Source organism: Simochromis diagramma, unplaced genomic scaffold, assembly GCF_900408965.1.
Source record: "Simochromis diagramma unplaced genomic scaffold, fSimDia1.1 OVJJ01000606.1, whole genome shotgun sequence".
NCBI classification, from domain to species: domain Eukaryota; kingdom Metazoa; phylum Chordata; class Actinopteri; order Cichliformes; family Cichlidae; genus Simochromis; species Simochromis diagramma.
Window position 1 is genome coordinate 100,415 of NW_024387233.1, and position 25,957 is coordinate 126,371.

Sequence of the window (25,957 nt, forward strand, 5' to 3'; positions counted from 1 at the left end):
AGTATAATCGTGAAGAATGTAATAATGTCTTCCTGTGTCAAACACAGCTGCAGTCAAAGCAGGAAGGAAACCACTGATTAAAGCTCATTAATCAATGGCCATGATTACCGTTCACAGTGAGTGAGTCGCTGCAATCACAGCATTTGATCAATGAGCTTTAATCATTGGTTGTCGGGGAATAGTGGAAGTGGTGGGACTGGGGGGCTGAAGGTGTGGAAAGTGTGGGGTGGGGGAGTAACAGGTCTGTCCCTGTTTGTGGAAACCACAGGAGGAGCTGTTCAGGCTGTTGCTGGGTGTGAATTGTTGATGGAGTCTTTAAACTTGTAGTTGCTGTTTTCCAGACTGAAGCAGAGTCGTTAGCTGAAAACTGGTTTTAGAGGTTCATTCAGGACACCTTCTCAGGCTCTTACAGCCTCACAAGATTTCTACAAGCAATCAGAGTGAAATTTGTACTTTGTGTTGTCAGATGAACATATGAGACACTTTGACTCTTCAGTGCAGTGTGGAGCCTAACAAAGATCTGTTTTGTGTCCCAGCTGATCAGCAGGAGGAGAAGAGTCTGACGGAGCAGCAGAGGAACATTTTCAGCCATCTGGACTCAGCTGAGTCACTACAGAGGAAACGATGAGCTCAACACAGGAGGTGAGGAAAATATCACAGTTTCACCAAATAATCAGTCACGTCTAAAACTCTCATCCTCCCAACCTGTTATATGACTGTGTTGCATATTATGTTGTTTTTTAGAGACCACAGCACATGTGTAAGGCTCATTCATCGAAATTATTTATTAATCAAATGGACATAACATTTTGTTCTTCACCCCAAAAATACACATTCAAAGCATCACAACAGCAGCCCGAATGAAGGAAAATGAAGGAAAATAAAACATGTGTGTATTTTCTGTTGCCTACATTGTAGAGGGTGACTTTGCCTCTAAACAGGAACATGAGCAGGGAAGAGGTTAAAGTGGGATTGAGCAGGTGGGAACCCTAAAATCAGCTGTAGTGGCTCAGCGTGGGGAAAAGAATCACAGCTCACAATAATTTCTGTTGAGAGCTCCAGTAGATTTTCTTAAAATACAGGCTGTGATCAGCTGACCTGCTGCTCTCTGTGGATGTACACAACTGAATTCAACCAGATGTCAGCAGATGTTTCATGAGCTGTCCTGGCTGGTTTCCATCCTCTACACTGACAGTACACTGTCTTTATATTAGACACTATACTGTTGGTATGAAGGTGGAACTCAGTGAATGAATGTCAGCATCATGAGCTTCAGTTTAAATGAATCTCTGCTACACTTGATGTAATCTAACTGTGACATGAGCACCACAGTCACTGTGCACCAGTCACACACTGTTCTTTACTTTAAATCCATCACAGTTCAGCAAACGAACCTGTTTATCCTGCACTAACCTGCAGAGGATCTTCATGCAGTCTTTAAATAACACAGTTAATCTGCCTCAGATTGTTTTGCAGCATCTTTCACAACCTGAAAAAACATAATGTCACATGTACAGACCCAATATCTGATTTCAACACATGAGGACTTACATGTAAGCTTTAATCTCCAGTTGATCAAATCCCACTGAGCAGTCCTTCCCTTTAAATCTAACCTCTCTTCTTCCTCTCCTGTCCTGTGTGTCTTATCTTTCTCCATCTCTGAGTGAAGTTAGCTCTCTTTCTTTTCTCTCCCTGTGATGTACAGCAGCTGGACCTTTAGCCAGCAACACACTGTGAGACAAACTGCACACAAACAGTTTGTGTGTTTGCTGATGTTTGTTGATAGAAACGCTGCATTTGAAATTACCTGTTTGTTCAGGTGCTGTGCAAAAAAGAAAGAAGAACAACGTCTCACTTTAACTCCTGACTATGACTCACAGTTTTGCCTCTTTCATCTCTTTTTATGTTTCATACCCTGGTGATTAGTACACGATCAGGATTGTCTTTCATGTGTTACTTTTCAGGCTCAGATCAGTTTGATGTTTGATGCCCTTAGTAATGAAATGACTCCTCTCAAATTTCTCAAACCAAAAGTAAAAAATCTGTTTTGTAAATACAATGAGTAGAAAGTCCTTTTTTTCTGTGGGGAGTAAAAGTAAAGAAAATAAGGAAAAAAAGGAAAAATATTTTAGAGTGTTTGAACAGTCATGAATTATTTTTAAGACCAGGTTGGATGTAATGTGTTAGAACTGCCAGCAGGTGGGGATAAGATGACCTTTAAGGTGTTTGGTGCCACACTCCACCTTCAGGTTTAAAACTAGTGTTAATGGAGGGAGTTTGAAGGTTGAGTTTGTTCCACGACTGCATTTCACTCACTGCCTCTGTTTGTATCTCTGTCACTGCAGGACCAACATGGAGCGAGAAGTCAGCGCTCTCAGGAGGCCGACAAACCTCACAGAAGAAAGGGAGAGAAAACACACACCTGTGACGAGTGTGGGAAGAAGTTTACTGAGAAGGGTAATCTAAAACAGCATCAGGTCATCCACACTGGAGTTAAAGCGTACAGCTGTGACTTGTGTGGAAAGTCTTTTTTCTGGAAGAGTGCTCTAAAAAGACACCAACTCATGCACACTGGAGTTAAAGTATACTGCTGTGATCAGTGTGGCAAACAGTTTATAACCAACAGGCAGTTACAACAACACATGTTTACCCACACTGAGGGGAGACCTTACAAATGCGACCTGTGTGAGAAGACTTTTAAAGCTCCACGTTACCTGAGAGAACACCAACAGATCCACACCAGAAAGAGACTCTACAAGTGCAGTTACTGTGAGGTATGTATTTATATTGTTATCTTGTCATTTTAGCCTGACTGTTTGGAACAACTCTGCTCATTAAACTGTGTTAGCATGTTAGCAATTCTACTGCATGGAAAAGCAGCTCTGAGTCATTATTCAGATTTTCATTTCAGTTGTGATTTTTGTTTACAGGATCATGAAAAACTAAAAGTGCTGAAAATTAATATGATGGTGTTATTTAATGTTCAGGCAGTTTCCTGGTATATAATGACATTGTTATTATTTCCACATAAATGGCCTTTTGTTTACAGAGCCTGATTCCTCTGTTAGGAGTACATGGAATAAAATAAAACACTAATGAAAATAAGTACAAAACCAAACATTCAGTAATCTTCTATTATGGTTAACAAAGTTGTGTTGTTACGTAATAGTATTGTAGTATAGTAGTAGTGTTAAAATACTCATTTAATATTATAATTGCAGTGTCATGGGGGTAGTAGTGTTTTTCTTGTGTCCCATTCAGCTGAGTGTTATAACTACACAGTTAAAGTGTTATTAATGCAGTATTAAATTAGTATTATTGCAGTGTTACATTAGTAGTTTTGCACTGTGTTGGTACCCTGCAGATATTAGGATAGTAGTACTTTAGTGCAAGTCAGATGTTATTGTAACATATTAGTAGTATCAGTATTAATGTAGTATTATGGTGGTAGTATTGTAGTTTTTACAGCCCACTAAACTGAGTGTGTTAACTGAAACAGTCAAATGTAATTGGACGTCTGCAGAGATGCTCTTTATTTCAGGCGACGTTCAGGATAAAAGTGTTGAAGGACTGACTTACACTGTCTTTGTGTCTTTGTTTAGAAGCAGAGCGACACAGATGGATCCAGTTCTCAACCCTGTCATCACCGTGGTGGTGGGAAAGACTTTCGTTGTGACCTTTGTGGAAAAACTTTCAGCCATAGAAAAAACCTAAAAACACATCAACGTGAACACACTGGAGACAAACTGGAACACTGCAAAGAATGTGGGGGAAGTTTCACCACATCAAGTAGATTAAAACAACATGAACTGATTCACAGTGGGGTTAAAAAGCACCTCTGTGATCAGTGTGGGTCTTCCTTCACCACTGCAGATGGGCTTAAAACACACAAACGAGTCCACACAGGAGAGAAACCATACAAGTGCAGACACTGTGACAAAAGCTTTTCACGCTCATGTCATTGTAACAAGCATGAACGTACACACATGGAAGGAAACTACAGCTGTGACCAGTGTGACAAGAGCTTCAGGAATCTCAGTTCATACACCGAACACAAACGATCCCACGTTACTAATAAACTGTTTCACTGTTACCAATGTCCCAAAACATTCACTACATTATCTGCTCTGTGCAAACATCACCTTGATCACTCAGGGCTGAAATCACTCCCATCACAGTGAATCTTCAGAGACAGAAAGATCCTCTTCTGCTTTCAGGGTCAGACTCAAAACTCCTGAGATCAGGCTCCACAGAGTTCAGAGTGAATCTCCTGTAAAGATCTGATGAGGCAACTATGAATGAAAATGGTTCCCTAGTTCCATTTTAAGCTTTCTAAACTGTTCTACTTCAGTGTTCATGTTGAGTGGTTTGCTTTGCTTCAGCAGTTGGATGAAAAAATCTGTTTTCATGTTATCAGTGACCTCCTGACCCAGTATGAACCATCCAGATCCCTCAGGTCATCTGGATCCGGTCTTTTATCAGTTCCCAGAGTCAGAACCAGATACGGAGAAGCTGCATTCAGCTTTTATGCTCCTTATATCTGGAACAAACTCCCAGAAAGCCTCACATCAGCTGAAACACTGAGTTTATTTAAATCCAGGTTGAAGATTCACCTGTTCTCAGCTGCATTTGAATAAAACACCAAATCCACACTTGTAAGTTTTGAAATTTAAGCTTAAATTTTAAGTACTGATTTTATCTCCTGTTTTTTTAATCCATTTTAAATCATGCTTTTTATTTTATTTTTTTAATGTCTCTGTAAAGCACTTTGAATCACCTTGTTGTTGAATTGTGCTATATAAATAATCTTACCTTATCAAGTTTTTATTGAATGTATTTTGATCCATGAGATCTGCAGATGTTATTTTGTTCATGTTGTTTGTGAACAACGTGAAGTCTTGAAAATGTTAAATAAACATTTAAAATGTTAAACAAAGAAATAGTTTGAGCTGTGATTTCGCTTCCTGTTTTTCAGAGTAAAGACTGAAGTGACAAATGGAAACATGTTTACAGTCACAGTCAGATGAACTGTTTTCAGTGGCACAGATGGAGGTTTATCAGAGGAGGAGACTTGGCTGTTCTCCACTCACACTGAACAGTAGTGATGGGCAGATGAAGCTTCATGAAGCACTGAAACTTTTCATCCAATTGGTTCACCCCAGCACAAAGCTTCTTGAAGCTTCATTTGCTCTAGTAGGACACCTACTGGACGTAAAAATATTAGTTGGCAAGAATTTGAAGTGTGGCCTTTTGCACACAGTCAACAACAAAAGGAGTGTGTAAAACATCTATATTGTAGTGATGGCAGTATACTGTGTATATTTATACTGGCAGTATGGAAAATGATTATTTGGAAATGCTTAAAATGGAAATGATCATTTACTGTGAGGTGAGGTGTGGACAGTGGTTGTGCTTTTGTAACGTTGAGGTATGGACAGCTACACACTGAGGCCTCAGTCCTGCCTGTTCACATTTTATTCTGTAAAAACTAATTTTTTTTATGACCTTTTTAGTGGGGAGAACATAGCTAGGATTTAATGATTTAACAAATCTTTTGAATCCTTTGTCCTCCACAATGCTAAATGGCTGGGAGTCCTCAATCACCATGCTGACCAGGTCTTCATCTATTTGAGATTGTTCTCCTGAGGAAAGACAATAAAGACAAAGCACAGATATAAATATCACACACGTAACTTATTACAGTTGTATAATATTGTTATATCATTTAGTAACATTACTGCATGCTATATTATCATTGCATTTGATGGCTCACCTCTTGCTTCACAATCGGTGTCCCCCTTATTCTCATGCAAAGCTCTGTAGTGCCTAAGCATGGATGAGGTGTTGTTGTTATATCCCAGCTCCCTGGCACATAGCAAACACTTCACCTTGTACAAAAGTCAAGACAGCTTAACATAGGTTTTATTGCACCATCAGTATCATGAAAATAAATCTTCTGTAGAAATTTACATACCTTGTTGGGAGTAATAAGATCAAAATGTTACCACACAGGGGAGGACATCCTCCTCTTCTTAGCTGGCTCCATTCTCTCCTGACTTTCTCTCCTCACTCTCATAAACCTCCAAACTGTCTCCAAACTCTCACTAACCGCAACTCTCCATCAAACACCCACATTTTTGAATGAAGTCTGAGGGGTTTATATCGCTGTCATATCTCGCGGCAAAGTTCGAACCAGTTCATGAACCAGTCACGTGGTACAGCCGGGCATCGAGGCTTCGGACGTCATCATTTTCAGCTCCTCCCATAAATGAAGCAAGCCTCGATACGCGCATCGCGGAAACGCCCCCTCCATTACTCGGCACAAGCTTCGAAGCCTCGATACAGAACGTCACATCACTACTGAACAGGGTTCCTGCAACTTACAGTGGGGCAAAAAAGTATTTAGTCAGCCACCGATTGTGCAAGTTCCCCCACTTAAAATGATGACAGAGGTCAGTAATTTGCACCAGAGGTACACTTCAACTGTGAGAGACAGAATGTGAAAAAAAAATCCATGAATCCACATGGTAGGATTTGTAAAGAATTTATTCGTAAATTAGGGTGGAAAATAAGTATTTGGTCACCTCAAACAAGGAAAATCTCTGGCTCTCACAGACCTGTAACGTCTTCTGTAAGAAGCTTTTCTATCCCCCACTCGTTACCTGTATGAATGGCACCTGTTTGAACTCATCATCTGTATAAAAGACACCTGTCCACAGCCTCAAACAGTCAGACTCCAAACTCCGCCATGGCCAAGACCAAAGAGCTTTCGAAGGACACCAGGAAAAGTATTGTAGACCTGCACCAGACTGGGAAGAGTGATTCTACAATAGGCAAGCAGCTTGGTGTGAAAAAATCAACTGTGGGAGCAATCATCAGAAAATGGAAGACATACAAGACCACTGATAATCTCCCTCGATCCGGGGCTCCACGCAAGATCTCATCCCGTGGGGTCAAAATGATCATGAGAACGGTGAGCAAAGATCCCAGAACCACACGGGGGGACCTGGTGAATGACCTGCAGAGAGCTGGGACCAAAGTAACAAAGGTCACCATCAGTAACACACTACAACGGCAGGGAATCAAATCCCGCAGTGCCAGACGTGTTCCGCTGCTGAAGCCAGTGCATGTCCAGGCCCGTCTGAAGTTTGCCAGAGAGCACATGGATGATACAGCAGAGGATTGGGAGAATGTCATGTGGTCAGATGAAACCAAAGTAGAACTTTTTGGTATAAACTCAACTCGTCGTGTTTGGAGGAAGACGAATACTGAGTTGCATCCCAAGAACACCATACCTACTGTGAAGCATGGGGGTGGAAACATCATGCTATGGGGCTGTTTTTCTGCCAAGGGGACAGGACGACTGATCCGTGTTAAGGACAGAATGAATGGGGCCATGTATCGTGAGATTTTGAGCCAAAACCTCCTTCCATCAGTGAGAACTTTGAAGATGAAACGAGGCTGGGTCTTCCAACATGACAATGATCCAAAACACACCGCCCGGGCAACAAAGGAGTGGCTCCGTAAGAAGCATTTGAAAGTCCTGGAGTGGCCTAGCCAGTCTCCAGACCTCAACCCCATAGAAAATCTGTGGCGGGAGTTGAAAGTCCGTGTTGCTTGGCGACAGCCCCAAAACATCACTGCTCTCGAGAAGATCTGCATGGAGGAATGGACCAAAATACCAGCTACTGTGTGTGCAAACCTGGTAAAGACCTATAGTAAACGTTTGACCTTATTGCCAACAAAGGTTATGTTACAAAGTATTGAGTTGTATTTTTGTTATTGACCAAATACTTATTTTCCACCCTGATTTACGAATAAATTCTTTACAAATCCTACCATGTGGATTCATGGATTTTTTTTTTCACATTCTGTCTCTCACAGTTGACGTGTACCTCTGGTGCAAATTACTGACCTCTGTCATCATTTTAGGTGGGGGAACTTGCACAATCGGTGGCTGACTAAATACTTTTTTGCCCCACTGTATTAAAAATCTGACCTGAAATGTAAGAAAAATAAAATATTCAAAACCTTTTTTTCCTAATCTTTTTATTTAGTGTTAGACAATAAAACATAAAAGGTAATGCACATACACACCCAACACATACACAAAACTTGTTTGGCTCTCGGCGAAGGCGGTCGCACTTTTTCTCCTCTCCTCTCCCTTATCTTCCCTGCTTAGCTTCTTATGTCCTTTTCTTGTCTGGTGTTTTTACTTTTCCCTGGAACACTCTCTCACAGTCTGTTTCTAAACTCAAGGCTGGAGCTGAACAACAACACTCTGATAATGGACTGTGTTTAGACTGTTCTTCCCATTCCATGCAAGGCCACCTGGGTTGTCTGGTAGACTGTTTACTTAGCCTAGCAGGGTGAAGGACACTATCTTAGCTGAACTCTGGACACGCACACACATACATATACACTGATAAGCACACACTCATCCCCCCTCCCTTTCCAAACGCCTTCAATGCTTGTTCCCTCCTGGGGAACACGGCCAGCGGTGAGCCCGCGCTGGAATGGTAGCGCTGGGCAGGATGGCTGCTGTGTTTGCTTCGGATTACTCCTCACCCCCTACCCAACCCTGTGGCTTGTCACGTGTTCCATAATGTTGTGCTGTGGACATTTATGTGCTTTTCTGTGCAGAGGATTTTTTTTGTTTCCTGTTCTCATGCTGTCCCCCCAGGAGCCCAGCATGAGTAGAGGTCTCTGCTTTTCCTCTTATACCCTCCCATTGTAGTGTATATTTCAGTGTTTTTTCTGTAACGCTACCGATCTCCAACCTGTATCCCTATGTGATGGGGGGTGTGTGTGTGTCTCATTTCACTGCAGGGCAACCTGCACATGTCGAATTGATTGATTGATCGACTGACAATGAAGAAAAACTAAAGCAGACAAACTTTCAGTAAGTCACATAGTTAATCCCTCATATAACGGCTACACATACGTATATATATATGGAAGCCCGTTTCCGCCACTAAATAAAAACCAAAAAAATAGTATCCATAACTCAAAATCTCGAGTTACTTTTCTCAAAATTTCGAGTTAGCTCTGCCAATCAAAAATCTACGTGAATGAGGTCGCTTCCTTGTTACCCGGAAGCATATGGCGCAGAGGAACGCGCACTCAAAAACGGATCCCAACAAATTGGTGCTTTCGCGAGTACGTTTGCTGATAGTAACACCATGTGATTCAGCTAATAACACAGGGAGTTTATCATTTGTGAAGCCAGGCTGAAAACACTCAGCAATCTGTGCATTCACGACTGGATGTAATACTGGTAGCTTAGCTGTAGCATTTGTAGCTGAGGGCTTCAGCTTCCGGGTAACAAGGAAATGACGTCATTCACGTAGATTACTGATTGGCAGCGCTAACTCGAAATTTTGAGTTACTTTTCTCAAATTTTTGAGTTAATAAATCAAACGGGTGCGCACTCAAAACTAGATTATGTCGTGAGCTACTGTATAACAACAAATGGCGCCAGGCTCTTCAGCTTTGAATACCTTCCTACAAATGATAACTGGATAAAAGGTATACAAAACAGTGTGACAGCGATTGTTACATACAAAGTTGAATAGAATGCAATGTGAAGGTTAACCAAAGGTACCTATAAGGTTTCTGTTACACGCTAATGACACCTGTTACGTCTGATGAAACAGACGTTTTGCTGAAAACATACGTAATAAGTGTACAGCACTGTATAAAACAAAATCACAAATCACCCAAAACAGGGAATATGACTGAAAACTATATAAATAAGGAACAAAACCAATAAAAATGTAACCAGGCAAATGGGAAAAGGTGGGATTGACTGTATTGTGATGCTGATTGTAGTTACAGTGCAAATGGACACTTAAAAATGCCATTCCCACTTCCCCACCATAGTCAGAGCTCATAATGTAGGTAGGCACAGATACTTTGATGATAATATGGTGACTTTATAATAGGTAATTTTAATTTACATCCTTCCTTACAGCATGGGAGACTTGACTGAATTCTTGAAACAAAGAGAAGTCTCTGAGGAATTTATACAGACCTTGGAGAATGAGAAGGTACTTAATTCCAACAAGATACTGGTTGAAATGCAACTTTTCCTCATCGTTCTTAAGTTAAAAATAGGATTGTATTTTCAAGGCTGGTTGTTTTAATAAATTAAATTATTTTTCCATCTTTAGATTGATGCCAGTGTCATAAGTCTAATGACAGATGAGGAGCTGAAGACTTATTTGCCATCATACGGTGATTGTCTAGCAGTATTTGGATTTTGCAGACGGAGGGGCAGCAGCCGCAAGTCAGCGCTTTTTGAATGGCTGAAATCCAAACTGTCCAAAAGAAAATTATCTGAAGAGGATGGCAGTAGCACACGGCAAAAAGAACATTTCCAAACAACCCATAAAAGAAATGCTCTGAAGAGAAATAGAAAAATAGAAATAGGATGGATGCATTATGATGAAGACACTGAGGTTTTCAAGCAGGTTAGAGCTAGACGAGGAGGAGGAACAAGAAAAACAGACATTTGCAAGGATGCCAAGAAAAAGGACATATTACAGGTTGCAACAGGCCTGTTCTTTCCAGGTGGAGAAAATCATTCAGGGGCCCTTAAGAGCTGGTTTTCACTTCATGACGAGGAAGTGGTTCGGTGTTAATGCTTGGAGGTCATTTGTGTCCTGTGATAGCTTTTCTGATGGTGCATTAATGCATGAGTCAGTATCTAAAAAGTAATCCCCTTCGAGGTGCACGGCTCTGCTTGTTATGCAAGTGAACGCTACTACATACCATCTTACAATACTGCGCCCTCTTTTCACAACAAGTGGACCAAAATAATCTAGACCAACGTTTCTGAAAGGTTGCAGATCTGGAACCACTCTTTCCTCTGGCAGGTCTGCCATCTGTTGTTGGCTGGGTTTTCCTCCATTCAGTTTACAGAATAAACATTTTGCACAGCTTAAACTCCATTTGTTATCCGAAACTTTCTTTCTAAAACAATATCTGGGAAACATGCTCTTTGGCCATTCTTCTCGAGAATCTCATTTGCCTTTGTTCTCTATTTTTCTCTCAGTTTAAATGAAAAAATTTGAATCAGAAGTTTAATGTTAGCTGGCATGATTAACTCCTGCAAATACTGCAGTTCCTCCATAGCATTGCAACACTCCTGAATATATAGTCAAGTCCAGTCAAGTCAAATTTATTTATATAGCACATGGAAAACAGCAACTGTTGACCAAGGTGATGGACATTTAAGATCATAAAAAGAGATAAAAGAGATAAAACATAAGAAGACATGAAAGAATCATAAAATTAGAAGATTTGAGTAAGAAGTAAGATAAAAGTAGTACAAACTCATCCTGATTTAAAAGCCAAGAAATATAAGTGGATTTTTTAGACGGGTTTTGAAAGTGTCCAATGTTGGAGAGGTCTTCGTGTGACAGTTTGTTCCACAATTTAAGAGCAGTCACAGCAAAGGCCCGGTCTCCTCTGTCTTTAACCTGGACCTCGGGACAGCTGAGAGCATCCACAGACCTCAGTGATCTTACAGGAGTGTACCAATTTAGAAGATCAGAAAGGTTGTTTTTTCCTGCCTTGCTTTGTATCATTGTTTGTAGCTCAACCTCACGTGTCTGAATTTATCTGTTTTTTCATTGACACACTGTATTAACACAAGATTCCTGAAATCATGCAAAAGACTACCCTAGTAGTATTTTTTTACTGTAAAAACCACAGACATGTTAAATAAATTATTTTATAATTTGAAATGGTAAATGGACTGGTTCTTATATAGTGCTTTTCTACTCTTCTGAGCACTCAAAGCGCTTTACACAACTTGTGCATTCACCCCCATTCGCACAAGCGCATTGTTCTAGGTGCTTTCTAAGTAACATTCACACTCCGATGGATGCATCGGAGAGCAATTTGGGGTTAATATCTTGCCCAAGGATATTTGGCATGCAGACTGGGGAAAGCCAGGAATCGAACCACCAACCTTCCGATCAGTAGATGACCTGCTCTACCACCTGAACTACAGCCACTCACATGCAAACCTACAGCCATGCAAATATAAATTGTGTATTTTGAAAACTTATGCACACATTGTGTAAATATATACAATTATTTATCAAAAAATGGAGCCAATACACCAGGGTTTCTTTGTTTTTGCTTTTGTTTTGTTTTTTTGGCCACAACTAAGGACCTTACACACCTGCAGCTGATCTGACTTGTCAGGGGAGTAACATAGGAGTGTAGCTTAGAGCTCCTCGACGCTGGATCGTTGAGTTACACTCCATAGTTAGTTTGTGTCTAAGTGTAGTGTCATGCTGGTCATGTATGCCCGCGGGAGTTAGTGTTTCCCTGTAGGAGGAGCGTGGACGAAAAAGGAAAGCACACACAGGGAGTTCGGGAAGAAGACGAGAGCAGAGAGCACGAACGTTTGGGTGAAGACATGACATGGGAGTCTAGGGAGCTCACAGGGATTTGTGTTCTTGGTATTTGCTCCACTGTATATAAAATGCACTGTCTTCATCAAAGAGTCCAGCATTTGGGTTCTTCTTCCCCACAGTTGGCCAGCGCTAACCATGAGAAATTATGGTAAATTGCCACATGGGAAGGACAATGTATCAAAAGGAGGGATTTCAGGTTTACTCTAAAACTGTCTGGTGATTTTTCTACAGTTTTCTACAATTTTCAGTGATTTTTCTATGATTTGTGTGACTAACAATTAATGTACAGGTATTAAACCCCTACAGGTGCTATTAGATAAGTTGTTGATAACCTACAAGTTCACTGAACAGAAAGTGGAATGCTGATTGATGATGACTGATATGTTTTCAAAACGGTTAGAAGTTTTTCCTTCAAGTAAGGAAATACAGGTGCAGTATCCAGAGTATTGCTGGGAGAAATCATCCCAAGGGTGGAAGCTCCAGACTGAAACTGGGTGCTGATCAGAAATCTTCAGAGAGCGGGAAGCAGGGACCAGTCCAGGCACAGCCGACAGCCCAGACAGCAGTCAAGGGCCCGAGTCATGTCATTTGGGGTCCTGCTGCTCATCACAAGAAGATTCCAGAGTCACAGCAAAAACCGCAAAGGTTAAGAAAGATCCCTGCGTTAAGACGCTGAGGAAGACAACAAGGGTGTACAACGTGCTCTGCCCTTTCAACCCACAGCTGCGTTACAACGAGAGAGTGAGGGGTGAAAAAGCGCCCTCCTCCAACAAGAGTGTGCCAAGCGCCAACTTAGTGACGTGCAGGTTGAGGCTCTGTGTCACTGATGAGGGATCAGCGATGGAACGCAGACAACACCTGATAAAACCGCCAGGCAGTTTTGCCTGAAAAGTTCAGTGTGTGTTCGATAAGGTGGTCATTGGTGTGACTTTTTAATTGCATCACAAAATATTTAAATTTACATGACTCTCCAATTATCAAAAACACAGGAAAGGTGTATATGAATTGCTTGGTTTCAAACTTTTCTCTAGTTCTGATGTGATTAAAAATAATATGCAAATTTCACAGCCATTTGACTAACAATGACTTGTGCACGCTCTGCATGGCAGGTAGACTGCTTTGTGGGCTGTGCATTAGATCCTAACTTCCACAGTAAATATATCAACAACGGTTTGTTAAACAGTAAGCTCCTTTGAGATATCTAAGTAGTCCTGACACATTATCTGACACCCTAAATAGGATTTTGGAGTCATTATACTTTATTAAGGGATTTTACGAGACCTGAAACATGCGCTGAGCCTGGTTCTGCCAGAGGTTTCTTCCTGTTAAAAGGGAATTTTTCCTTCCCACGGTCACCAAAGTGCTGCTCATAGGGGATCATATGATTGTTGGGTTTTTCTCTGTATCTATGAAGCGCCTTGAGGCGACTTATGTTGTGATTTGGCGCTATATAAATAAAATTGAATTGAATTGAATTGGGGGGTCCGAAGATCCGCTCCAGCCTCCTGCTTTCGCTGGGGGGTCTGAGGAGCCTGTCCGGCCATCACAGTCGCCTGCAGCTCCTTTGCCACCACCCTCATCCTCGCCTGCAGCAGCAGCTTCATGCTCCTCTGCGCCTAGCCCTGCAGCAGCTTAATGCTCCTCTGTGCCTGCAGCAGCTTCATGCTCCTCTGTGCCTGCAGCTTCAGCTTCAGCATCAGCTTCGCCTGCAGCGTCAGCATCCTCATCCACACCTGCAGCGTCAGCATCAGTCTCGCCTGGTCCAGCCTCTGCGTCCTCATCCTCACCTGGTCCAGCCTCTGCGTCCTCATCCTCTCCTTCAGCGTCAGCTTCAGTGTCGCCTGGTCCCGCATCTGGTGCCTCTACATCGTTGGCCACTTTCCAGGCTGCTGGCTGGACATCAGCAGCATCGCAGGCAACCTCCTGGACACCACTGCTGCCTACTGCGCTGCCAGCCTTCGGACTTTTGTCGCTGCCACTGCCTTCTGCGTGGTCAGCCCCCAGATATGGTTCGTCGACGCCGCCGCTGCTGTCCGCATGGCCAGCCGCCTGAACTATTTCATAACTGCCACAACCCTCTGCGTGGTCGACCTCCTGAACCGTTTTACTCTGGGCTCCTGTGTTGGCAACCTTCAGGCCGGCCACCAGAACTAAGTGAACTGTTGGGCTGTCAGCCCCTGGCCAGCCCCCTGTCCTATGTTTTGGACTCTGTTTCGCAGGCCCCGGTCTGTGTTTTGTGAACTGTGTTTTGAGGCTGCCAGGAGCCAGCCCTTGAGGGGTGGGGGAGTGGGGGGGGGGGGGGGGGGTACTGTCATGATCCTGGGTCACTGACCCAGCGTTTTGTGTTCATTTTGGTATCATCTTATGTTTTGTGTTAATTCTTATTTTGTATTAGTCCTTAGGGTATGGTTATTCAGCTTAGTGTTTTATCAGCCCTGTTTTCTCTTTTCTCTCCACCACACGACTGCTGCCCCAGCCGTGACATTTCTGTTTTCAGTCTGTGCAATAAGTTGCAAGAACTTTTTCTGTAATTTTGCACATTTCTTCCCACTTTGGTTCAGAGTCATGCTGACAGCAGCTTTTTCATCATATAGAAAAACAGTTAATTATTTAACTTCTTTACACTGATGGAAAGTGGAGTTTCATTATTCACAAATTCAAGCCTATGAGACTCATTTAGACACTGATGGACAATGAGTTTGACACCCCTGCTTCACACTGTTCATAGGGAGATGCTCTCTCTTTTCACATGTTAGATATAATCGTGTACTTCAAAGTTTTCTCGCACCTTTTTGTAACCTGAAGAATGTTTTGGAAATCATGAAAAATCATCAATACGAACAACAAACACAATCTTAAGATGGAATAAATACTGTGTGTAAAATGTATTTTTACCTGATTAGACCAGCCATCCAGCCAAAAGTCACTGATGCACCATTTAATTTGATCATTTAAAGTAATTTGTGAACATGTCCTTGTTGTGTAGAAACATTTCATCCAGTAACTGTATGGAAGACATATGGATCCTCTGTTATTCAGTGCTCTTTAAACCATCATTGTTTCTCCTCCTCCTCCTCCAGGATATATATATATGTATATATATATATATATAGTAGACAAACAGAAGAAGACGGCCGTAGTGATCGATGTAGCGGTTCCGAATGACAGCAATATCAGGAAGAAGGAACACGAGAAGCTGGAGAAATACCAAGGGCTCAGAGAAGAGCTCGAGAGGATGTGGAGGGTGAAGGTAATGGTGGTCCCCGTGGTAATCGGAGCACTAGGTGCGGTGACTCCCAAGCTAGGCGAGTGGCTCCAGCAGATCCCGGGAATAACATCGGAGATCTCTGTCCAGAAGAGCGCAGTCCTGGGAACAGCTAAGATACTGCGCAGGACCCTCAAGCTCCCAGGCCTCTGGTAGAGGACCCGAGCTTGAAGGATAAACCGCCCGCAGGGGCGTGCTGGGTGTAAAAAGTATATATATATATATATATATATATATAAACGGAGCTATTTTTTCATCCAAAGCAAGGGCGTAGATTTGGTTTTGGCATTGGTGGGGACGGATGATTCAACCACTGAACTTTAAAAGAAAAGGAGAAATATACTTGCCTACATATGCTATTCCACGTGTTTTTAAACCATTTAAAAATACAGTCATGACAATAAAAGAATATGACTTTAAGGACTTAACAACATTACTTCAGTTATAGGACACCAACATCTCTGAATGACCTGCTGTTTTTTGTCCATAAAACTACTCATCTAAGATTACCACAAAGTAACAGATCTCTTAGCAAAATTATGCAACATTTTAGGCACTATTGCCCCTATCTGTCAGGGTCCTGGGTCTCTTGACCCAGCGTTTTTAGTTCTTTGTGATTTTTGTATTATTGTACTTGTGTGTGTGATTTATTCTATGTCTGTGAAGGTTCTCAGTCATCCAGGTCATCGTAGTCAAAGGAGCTTGCAAAGAAAAGCGTCTGGACTTCTTTAAGTTACTTGAAGACGTTTCACCTCTCATCCGAGAAGCTTCTTCAGTTCTAAGGTCAAATGGTGGAGAGTCCCAGATATAAACATAGTGGGAGTTTCCCCCCACAGAGGGACAAAAGGACCCCCTGATGATCCTCTAATCGCCTGAGCCAAGGTGTGAAACTGGGTGTGGGTCCCAATCAGCCAGAGTTTCGGGTGAGTTCATTGTGAAACCTGGCCCCACCTTATCATGCGAATTCCTGAGGTCAGATGGCCCAGGATGTGAGTGGGCGTTAAGGCGTCTGGGAAGGGATCTCAAAACTGGATTATAGATGGCAGAGAGTTGGTGTCGTAAACCCCCGCCTCTGTTCAAAGATGGTCGCTCACAGTGGACATAGATGGCTTCTTTCACTCCTCTTTCAAACCATCTGTCCTCTCTGTCCAAAATGTGAACATTGGCATCCTCGAAAGAGTGACCTTTATCCTTAAGATGCAGATGGACTGCTGAGTCTTGTCCTGTGGAGGTGATTTATTCTATGGTTTCTAGTTTTGATCCCTTGCCCTTCATGTCTCTCTGTGTCCCCTCTGTTCTGTGTAAGTCTGTGTCAGCATGTTTGAGTTTCCCTCTGTGTCTTTTGGTTCATCGAGTCCTCTGCCTTACTGGTTATGTCTCTGTGTTTCTTAGTTTCTGTCTCCACCGTGTCAAGTTCGCGTCTCTGTGTCATACTTCCTGTTTTACTTTGAAGGTCCGTGTCTTATGTGAATGTGTTCAGTTTACGCTTCCTTATCTCGTCAGTTCTTATTTCCCCCAGCTGTGCTCTCCTTCTGTGTCTCATTCCCCTCGTTACTTCCCAGTGTATTTGTTTTTCATATTTATATCCTGTTCATATCCTGTACATAGCTTGTACTCACTACAGCCTGTACATACTTATAGTTATAGAATATTCACAACATACTTCATACCGTGTACATTATAACATACCATAATAGACCCATTTCTGTAATATACTCACATATCTATATTATTGCTAATATATATTGTAATATATCTATATCACTAAAGCACTTCTGGATGGATGCAAACTGCATTTCGTTGCCCTGTACCTGTGCATGTGCAATGACAATAAAGTTGAATTCTAATTCTAATTCTATTTAAACCCTGTGTTTCTCTGAGTCAGTTTCGCGTCGTACTGTCGACAAGCTGTGTTGTTTCCCCTCGGTCTCCCTGCGTCTCTCCGTATGTATTTCCCTGGACCTCCCTGCATCTTGGTTTCTGGTTTGTTTTGTTAGTTTTACCCAGTTTAGCTTCTAGTTTTATGTTCCCAGTGCCATTGTTGTTTGTATTTCCTTTTGGTTTAATAAATACTCACCTGCACCTGAGCTGCCGCATTTTGGGTCCTAATATATTCCACACGTCTGCCACACCGGACGTGACACTATCAAGTCAGTGAGCTGGGATGTTTTACTCTAAACATGAACTACTGTCACAGCAACAGACATGCACTACTGGTGTCCCACACAACAACTCAATGTCCACTATGTGAAGCAGCCAAACACATGCCTTCTTCTCTCATTAACTAAGATAAACTGCTGGCATATTTGTTTTACATCTATACTGTCCAGTCTCTCCTGGTGGACATGGCAACACGTTATTCGTGGTTACATACAATTTTAGACTGATGTGAGCCAAAGCCTAAAACGATGTGCCAGGAGTTTGCTGTTCTCCCCGGTTCAGATATTTGAAGTTTGCACAGCTACATTCTCGCCTGAAATTTTTTTAAAAAGTTTATTTTGCAATCCAGAAAGAGTAATAAGAGAGGCACTGAAATTCGGGATTGTCCGAGAAATCGGGAGGGTTGGCATGTATTGCCTTGCATAGCCTGTAACGTTATTATGATGGACAGATTTTATGAGTGAACTTAACTTTAAATGAATTACAGGTTTCTTTGAAAAATACTAGTGATGGGTCCAGCAACACTGACGCACCGACGCATGTATCAAGCTCACCTAGCGATGCCTGTATCGATGCGTGCGTCGCTTTAAGAAAAAGTCACGTGATCGACACAGCCGCTGTATCGTTCATTGCCAACGACCCAATCTGTGTTTAAAAGGTTCCGCATCTGCCAACGGAATGAGTCGCCACCAAAAAACACAAAATTACTCTCGCAAAGATTAAAAAAAATAATAATAATACACATCTCTCTCCATAACAAAATGGAGCCCGAAAGAAAAAGAAATGTTTCTGCTGTGTGGGATCATTTTGATCTTTTAACTGCAAATAAGGTAATAGTTTGTCTGTCTTTGTTTCAGTGTAATCTATCATAATAGGAAAAAAAAACAGCAATGTGACTTTAAGTGTAAATTATTTATTTCATTTTATGCAGGTTAAATGTCGCATCTGTTCTGCGGAGCTTTCTTACACAAACAAAAGCACCTCCTCAGTGTTTAAGTATCACAGAGCCAAACATGAAAATGAGGAGACAAACACGCCGAGAATGAACACTGGTAGGCCTATATAGACACTGAACAGCTTTATCATCATTTTTTTTTAATTAATGTTTTATTATTTTCATCTAGGAAGACTATTCTGGACCAGGCAGTCCTGAATTTTATTATAAAGGACTGCCAACCCCTTAGTATTGTGGAGATTGAGTGTAACGTACTGAGGGAATAGGAAGACATATTATCAGAACCTTATCCACCTGGCTTTACAGCTTTTGTGTACCCCAGCTTCATCTGTTCCTGTGAGTTTTCCAAAGCTGGGGAAATGGTGTAAAAAACAAAACAAAAAACGCAATAGACTGAATTCAAAAACATTGGATAAACCTAATTTTCTGAATAGAAATTTATAATAAACTCTGAGTCAAATGGGTAATATTACATTCACAATACTTTCATTTTAATTTTCACTTAATGTCATTCATAATATATTTTAAAGATGTCTACAATATTTGTAATATAGAAGATATAAAATGATTCCATGGAAAGTACAATACCTTACAGTGTATATAAGTAAGATAAGATAAGATAAGATAAGATAAGATAGAACTTTATTAATCCCTCGGGTGGGTTCCTCTGGGAAATTCGGTTTCCAAAAGCACAGCACCGACAGAAGTTACAGTTACAGAATATTATATATACATATATACACACACACACGCACACATATATAAATACAGAGACAAATATAAATAAAATATACGAAGGGGATAAATAGAATAAATAGGAATAAAAATAAAAATACAAGTGAATTGCACATTTCAAGTATTGAGGTCTATTGCACCACTGACTATTTACAAAAGTATTGCACAAAGGTATTGCACGGTGAGGTGAAGAGGCACTACAGCTTAGTTGTTCCCCCCTCCTTTGTCCTCCTGTTTCCCCTCCCTCTCCCCTCCAGAGAGGAGTTAAACAGTCTGATGGCGTGTGGGACAAAGGAGTTTTTAAGTCTGTTAGTTCTTGTCTTGGGGAGAAGCAACCTGTCACTGAACAGACTCTTCTGGTTGTTAATGGCCGTGTGCAGAGGATGCCCAGCATTGTTGATTATGTCCAGCAGTTTTTTTAGTGTCCTTTTCTCTGCCACTGTCACCAGAGTGTCCAGCTTCATGCCGACCACAGAGCCAGCCTTCCTGATCAGTTTCTCCAGCCTGCATGAGTCCTTCTTTGCAGTGCTGCTCCCCCAGCACACCACAGCATAGAAAAGTACTCCAGCCACCACTGACTGATAAAACATCCTCAGGAGCTTCCTGCAGATGTTAAAAGACCTCAGCCTCCTGAGGAAGTACAGTCGGCTTTGGGCTTTTTTATACAGGTGCTCTGTGTTGCATGACCAGTCCAGTTTATTGTCCACCCACAGCCTGAGGTACTTGTACTTGTTGACCACCTCCACCTCCTCCCCCTCTATCTGAACCGGCAGTGGACCTTCTCTGGACCTCCCGAAGTCCACAACCAGTTCCTTAGTCTTTGAGGTGTTGAGTTGCAGGTGGTTTGTGTGACTCCATGCGACAAAGTATGACTAGGTCATTGAATCAGTGTCTGTTGTGAGTCTCAAGTAAGTTGCCTGCAATGATATTTAAGGTCCAGCAGGTGTCAGTATGGAGCAAAACAGCAAAACTGTGTCGACACAGCATGGATACAGTTTGTGCTGAAACGCTTCATGAGGCCTCATCTACCCATCATTAAAAAAAATACTTTCTTATATCCAGGATCTTTTTGCTGCCATCCTCCTCTCCTCCTCACAGCGCAGGCTTGCCGCTGCTAAAACTAAACAGACCTCCCTGAAAGGCTCAGCCAATCACATTGGCCATATTTGTCACATGACGTAGGACTCCAGTAGAGAACGTAATTGAACTCTTTCTGCACCGCTGGGTGAATGAGACGCTGACAGATCGTTTTTGGTTTTTTTTTTTTATTTCTATCGGTTTTGTTTTTCTTTACTAGAAGAGATCAAATTATTGGTGGGGACATGTCCCTTCCGTCCATGCCAAATCTACGCCCTTGATCCAAAGTGAGTAAAATAGTGAATTTGGATGATAAAACAAACTAAACCAACGTTTGGATCGATATCTGCATCGATCTGCCCACCCTTGTCTCCTGGATCGTAGCTGAGATCAGCGTGAACCACGTGGGTCTCTGCTCCCTGATCTGTTTCCTGTGTTTGGAAAGAGTTCCAGCTTCATCGCGGAGTTTCTCTCGGTTTGTGGGCTCATCTAAAGGTAAGCACCGAGCTAACTTTACTGTGAGTTCAGTTCATGTTGAGTTTAGCTCCTGAATGAGGTCTTCTGCTGCTCTCCTCGGTGTCTGTTCACAGTTTATTGTGAACACGTTGAGAGAAGAGTGAGAGAGTGTTTGGAGAAAAACACCAACTAATCATTAGCTCAGCATGCTGGGAGAAGTTGGAGCAGAAAAGTCTTTTCATTGTCCCTGCAGCTGTTTTTCTGCCTGCACCAAACCTCTACAGCCTCGTTTCTATTTGAAGTGATAACAGGAAATGGATGAGAGCGATCTGCTGCAGTATCAGGGTCACAATAAACTTTATTGTCCAGCTGCTGTGGATGAACACATGAGAGGAAGTGAAGCTTTTTTTTTTTTTAATTAGCAAAAGAAAAACACCAACTAATCATTAGCTCAACATGCTACTGGTGTCAACCCAGCCTCCAGTTTGAGAATTAAAGTCAAGTCAGCGTCCACCATGCTTTGTGTTTCCTTTGTATTCTAAGTATTACGGCAGGATGCGCGGACACCTGATTTCAAAATAGAGACCAGCTTCGACTGAATTAACAGATATGTCAAGAACATAAAAAATATTATTTAGTCTTTAGTCAGCTGCTGTGGATGAACAGGATGTACTCAGGATGTGTCATATACGATCATGGGGCCTCACAACGAGAAACAGGAAACAGATGGAGGTGAGAGAGTGCTGAAACCGTTAGTGAGGAACAAACATCAATACTATAAAAGGAGTTGCAGACAACTGCCGCGCATGTTATGTTATCTGCTTCCGCATGAAGGGGCGTGAACCCTGACATGTAAAACTGTGTATCAAAGTGCTTCCTCTTTGAGATCTACTGGACTACGCTGAGGGTGGTGTCGTGTACATCTCCCACATATGTGCTTAATAAATAATTGTTGTTGACTGGACAAGATCTGAGTAATGTTTTTTTTTTTTGTTCTCAGCCCAACATCAAAGAATCAGGACAGTACCGTTCAGAGAGTTGGGGAATGGCTGCACAGAATCAAACTTTTAGGAGTGGTGGAGGTGGTGGGACTGGGGGGCTGAAGGAGTTGAAAGTGTGGGGTGGGGGAGTGACAGGTCTGTCCCTGTTTGTGGAAACCACAGGAGGAGCTGTTCAGGCTGTTGCTGGGTGTGAATTGTTGATGGAGTCTTTAAACTTGTAGTTGCTGTTTTCCAGACTGAAGCAGAGTCGTTAGCTGAAAACTGGTTTTAGAGGTTCATTCAGGACACCTTCTCAGGCTCTTACAGCCTTACCTGTATCATAACAAAGTGTATAAACCCCAATCCACCTTTAACATGGTCCTTCTCCCAAACCTTCAAATAGGACTTTCTGGCCCTGTCATAGTAAAGGGCTGCTTAGAATATTAGAGCCAATGTCACAAAGTTCCTCCTGAAGTATAAGTGAGTGAGAGAGTTTCCTCACTTTGCAGCACAACACGTCTCACAAGATTTCTACAAGCAATCAGAGTGAAATTTGTACTTTGTGCTGTCAGATGAACATATGAGACACTTTGACTCTTGAGTGCAGTGTGGAGCCTAACAAAGATCTGTTTTGTGTCCCAGCTGATCAGCAGGAGGAGAAGAGTCTGACGGAGCAGCAGAGGAACATTTTCAGCCATCTGGACTCAGCTGAGTCACTACAGAGGAAACAATGAGCTCAACACAGGAGGTGAGGAAAATATCACAGTTTCACCAAATAATCAGTCACGTCTAAAACTCTCATCCTCCCAACCTGTTATATGACTGTGTTGTATATTATGTTGTTTTTTAGAGACCACAGCACATGTTAAAATCAGGAAGGTTTATTCATCAACATTATTAATAATCAAATGGACATTTGTCAGAGTTTTACCCCTGATACTGCTGGATAAACAGAAACTCACTCAGGATCGAGGTCACACAGAGCTCAAGTTTTCACTCGCGAGGGGGAAGCAGTTGTCTCCAACCCACTTCAACTTGCTTTCCCCCTGCAGGTTGTTTTATTGGTTACACACATGAATATTCATAAAGCTTGTTTCTGTATTACCTATGAGAAACTACTATAACTGGTTATAAAGTGATTGTGCTGTGCAAGCGTGATTATACATTGTGTGTGGTTATATGATGGGAGTGCAGCTCTCCCAGATTGTTGTTGGTAGAATCTGTTCTTCTCAAGGCTGCTTTTTCCCCTTATCAATGTCATGCATGTAGTCATATGCGTAGGTTACCTAGATAGCAAACAGAAGCATTCTAGCTTTCTAAATGGCATTGTGTAGCTTTTTAAATGGCAACCTACAACACATACATTAAACCTAACAGTTTTTTCATCACCCCAAAAAATACACGTTCAAAGCACCACAACAGCAGCCTGATATTAAACAGAAGCTGTCAGCTGAGCTCTGTAGAGTGGGCAATTATAATGAAGCTCTATATTATAATTTGTAGATTCAAGCTGCTCTTCATATTTTTGGCCAGCAGATGTCACCAAAGAGGACTGTGTTGAAAAGCTTTGAGTAATGAACCTTTTTCAATACAAGCTTCAGTGTTTCAGAAAGCTTCATTTGGCCATCACTGATATAAATAATATAGAAATGATCAGAGGAGGCAAAAGTACATTTACTCTATACTTAAGTAGAAGTACAGATATTAGTGTTATAAATACTTCAGTAAAAGTATTCATTCACCTTCTTTACTTAAGTAACAGTGAAAAAGTACAGGCTCTGAAATGTAATCAGAGTAAAAAAGTAAAAGTAGCTTCTTGAAGAACATTTTAACCACATGTTTTTATCCAGAGTTAACTGAACCTTGTGCTTTATTAATGTAATAATAAAATAAGATTAGTAAATGAAGTACAAACTATTTATTTCTAATAAAGGTTCTCTGTTTGAATCAGTTAATTAGAAAATGAAGGAAAATAAAACATGTGTGTATTTTCTGTTGCCTACATTGTAGAGGGTGACTTTGCCTCTAAACAGGAACATGAGCAGGGAAGAGGTTAAAGTGGGATTGAGCAGGTGGGAACCCTAAAATCAGCTGTAGTGGCTCAGCGTGGGGAAAAGAATCACAGCTCACAATAATTTCTGTTGAGAGCTCCAGTAGATTTTCTTAAAGTACAGGCTGTGATCAGCTGACCTGCTGCTCTCTGTGGATGTACACAACTGAATTCAACCAGATGTCAGCAGATGTTTCATGAGCTGTCCTGGCTGGTTTCCATCCTCTACACTGACAGTACACTGTCTTTATATTAGACACTATATTGTTGGTATGAAGGTGGAACTCAGTAATAATAATAATAATAATGGATTGGATTTATATAGCGCTTTTCTAGGCACCCAAAGCGCTTTACAATACCACTATTCATTCACTCTCACATTCACACACTGGTGGAGGCAAGCTACAGTTGTAGCCACAGCTGCCCTGGGGCAGACTGACAGAAGCGAGGCTGCCATATCGCGCCATCGGCCCCTCTGGCCAACACCAGTAGGCAAGTAGGGTAAAGTGTCTTGCCCAAGGACACAACGACCAGGACAGAAAGCCCAGGGATCGAACCGGCGACCTTCCGGTTGCAGATGCGATTCCCAACCCCCTGAGCCACGGTCACCCAGTGAATGGATGTCAGCATCATGAGCTTCAGTTTAAATTAATCTCTGCTACACTTGATGTAATCTAACTGTGACATGAGCACCACAGTCACTGTGCACCAGTCACACACTGTTCTTTACTTTAAATCCATCACAGTTCAGCAAACGAACCTGTTTATCCTGCACTAACCTGCAGAGGATCTTCATGCAGTCTTTAAATAACACAGTTAGTCTGCCTCAGATTGTTTTGCAGCATCTTTCACTATCTGAAAAAACATAATGTCACATGTACAGACCCAATATCTGATTTCAACACATGAGGACTTACATGTAAGCTTTAATGTCCAGTTGATCAAATCCCACTGAGCAGTCCTTCCCTTTGAGGAATTATGGATTTGATCAACTGGTCTGTGAATGCAATTGACACCCCTTCTCAACAAGAAGTCTGGGCTCGGGTGAGCCTGAGTGCTGAAGATATCTACCTATTCGGAACCATGATAACAGGGTTCTTGCTGATCGGAGCTGGCTTGGTCCTGGCTTATCGCAGAATTAAGGAAGTGGAACTGGCTGTTCAAACCCCCACAAGGCTGCCCGCTGGGATTGAAATGATGGGACGAGGCGTGAGTTTCTCAAAATGGGCTCATTGAGTGCAGCACGGAGAAGATCTTGGAGAACGCATGGCTGCCGTGAATACTCAGAACAAGACCTCTGAGTGAAAAACTGGATTACATCTGGAGGGGCTAGCTCGAATAACACCTTTGAGCGCAAATTGGATCAAATCTTGGGAAGTGCACTGCGGTCGTGAGTTCTCAGAACCTGCTCTTTGACCACAAGAATGACAACATCACGGAGCGTAAGTTTGGATAACATCATGGAGAAGCTCACGGCTCTCCAACGGGAGATTGAGAGACCAGTGTTGGAACAGCTTTGAAATACATATGAGTTGTTCGCACTAAAGTAAAAACCATCATCACTTCATGTGGCTACCCCTTCGGTGCCAGCTGCGGCCTCAAGGCTGGAGCTGAACAAAACACCCTGATAACGACTGTGTTTAGTCTGTTCCTTCCCATTCCATGCAAGGCCACCTGGGTTGGCTGGAAGACTGTTTACTTAGCCTGATAGGGCGGAGGACACTGTCTCAGCTGAACTATGGACACGCACACACATACACTTACACTGATAAGCACACACTCATCCCCCTCCCTTTCCAAACGCCTTCGATGCTTGTTTCCTGCGGGGGAACACGGCGGGTCTGTGTG

At 42.1% G+C, this 25,957-nt stretch overlaps 1 long non-coding RNA gene across 1 annotated transcript; it reads right to left on the reverse strand.

Moving 5' to 3' along the window:
- Nucleotides 1-261: 261 nt before the first annotated feature.
- LOC120746909 lies at nucleotides 262-22,633 on the reverse strand. The gene is made up of 2 exons (XR_005698972.1): nucleotides 22,369-22,633; nucleotides 262-394 (listed from the first exon to the last, which is right to left on the reverse strand). It is a non-coding gene; the product is annotated as an uncharacterized LOC120746909 (long non-coding RNA).
- Between the last annotated feature and the right edge of the window lie 3,324 nt (nucleotides 22,634-25,957).